Source organism: Triticum aestivum, chromosome 7B (genome assembly GCF_018294505.1).
Source record: "Triticum aestivum cultivar Chinese Spring chromosome 7B, IWGSC CS RefSeq v2.1, whole genome shotgun sequence".
NCBI lineage: Eukaryota > Viridiplantae > Streptophyta > Magnoliopsida > Poales > Poaceae > Triticum > Triticum aestivum.
In genome coordinates, this window is record NC_057813.1 from 149,284,616 (window position 1) to 149,286,379 (window position 1,764).

The 1,764-nt window shown below is 43.1% G+C and overlaps 1 pseudogene; it reads left to right on the forward strand.

The window, feature by feature from the left end:
- Positions 1 to 427: 427 nt before the first annotated feature.
- On the forward strand, positions 428 to 1,550 carry LOC123157100 (senescence-specific cysteine protease SAG39-like; annotated as a pseudogene).
- The last annotated feature ends 214 nt before the right edge of the window (positions 1,551 to 1,764 follow it).

Sequence of the window (1,764 nt, forward strand, 5' to 3'; positions counted from 1 at the left end):
CCTGACTAGAGAAGAAGTTGCAATCGTTAAAGGCCAATTAATTAACCGGTTATACCCAAAGAAAACCTGGTACACAAGAATAGCCTAACAATATGGACCAGAAGTAATGGCTATCTCTAGAACAGCTAATCAACTTATAGTTAACTAAAGCAGATACATAATCAAACGTTGGCCGGTCATTCTCACATGTGCAGCAAGCGCACGTACAAGCAACAAGAATTTTATACCAGAAGTACTTTACCGCTACGCAGGAGCCTCTTTCTACTCATTACATCGTGCAAGCACCATATCTCACTATCCCCAATACTTAATTATGTAAAGGTGACTATATATGCTACCTAGTTCCATTTGTTAAACCAAAGCAAACCACAGACATACCACATACTACAGTTAGTTGCTAGCAAGACACACACATCATCTAGTCAACATGGCCAACCCACCAAAGGTTCTGCTCCTTGCCATCTTCGGTTGCCTCTGCCTCTGTAGTTCAGTTCTAGCAGCTCGCAAGCTCAGTGATGACTTGTCCATCGTAGCATGGCACGAGAGTTGGATGGCCCAGTATGGCCGTGTGTACAAGGATGCCACGGAGAAGGCTCATAAGTTGAAGGTGTTCAAGGCCAATGTCGAGTTCATTGAGTCCTTCAACACTGAGAACCACAAGTTCTATTTGGGTGTCAATCAATTCGCTGACCTCACCAACGAGGAGTTTCAGATGACAAAGGCTAACAAAGGATACAAAGCGAGCTTGGAGAGGGCTCCCACGGGATTCAGGTATGAGAACGTGAGCTTGGATGCACTTTCGGCAACAGTAGATTGGAGGACGAAGGGTGCGGTCACTCCAATCAAGGATCAGGGCCAATGTTGTAAGTACATAGTGTAATGATGTATGTCATATATGTATCTAGATGTTTTTTGTTAAAAAATTATGTGATCATGTATTTCCCACAATACAATTATTTGTAGGTTGTTGTTGGGCATTGTCCGCTGTTGCTGCTACCGAGGGCATCATCAAGCTAAAAACTGGCAAGCTTATCTCTTTATCGTAACAAGAGTTGGTAGATTGTGATGTCCACGGTGTGGACCAAGGCTGTGAGGGTGGGCTCATGGATGATGCCTTCAAGTTCATCATTTCAAACGGTGGCCTTACTGGTGAGTCTAGCTACCCATATACGGCAGAAGATGGCAAGTGCAAGAGTGGATCCAAAGGTGCTGCCACCATCAAGAGCTATGAGGATGTGCCAGCCAACAATGAAGGTGCCCTCATGGCGGCTGTCGTGAACCAACCTATTTCAGTGGCTGTGGATGGTGGTGACATGACGTTCCAATTTTACCAAGGTGGAGTGATGACTGGTTCTTGCGGCACTGACCTAGACCATGGCATTGCAGCTATTGGTTATGGAATGACGAGTGATGGCACAAAATATTGGTTATTGAAGAATTTATGGGGTACAACATGGGGCGAGAACGGGTACTTAAGAATGGAGAAGGACATTTCTGACAAGAGAGGCATGTGTGGTCTTACCATGGAGCCTTCCTACCCTACTGCATAGTAAAAGCATCAAATGCCACACACCCACATACATACACGAAGATTAAATAAACATATGCACATCCTCTAGGGATTCCGTTCGATGTCTTTACTTTGTGTCAAAATATATGTCATTATGTATTGGAAATTTATACATCATGGATATCGTGTAAATATGTTGAATATGTACATGATGATTATGTATTATCTTTATGTATTTTATTTGGTTTTATGTT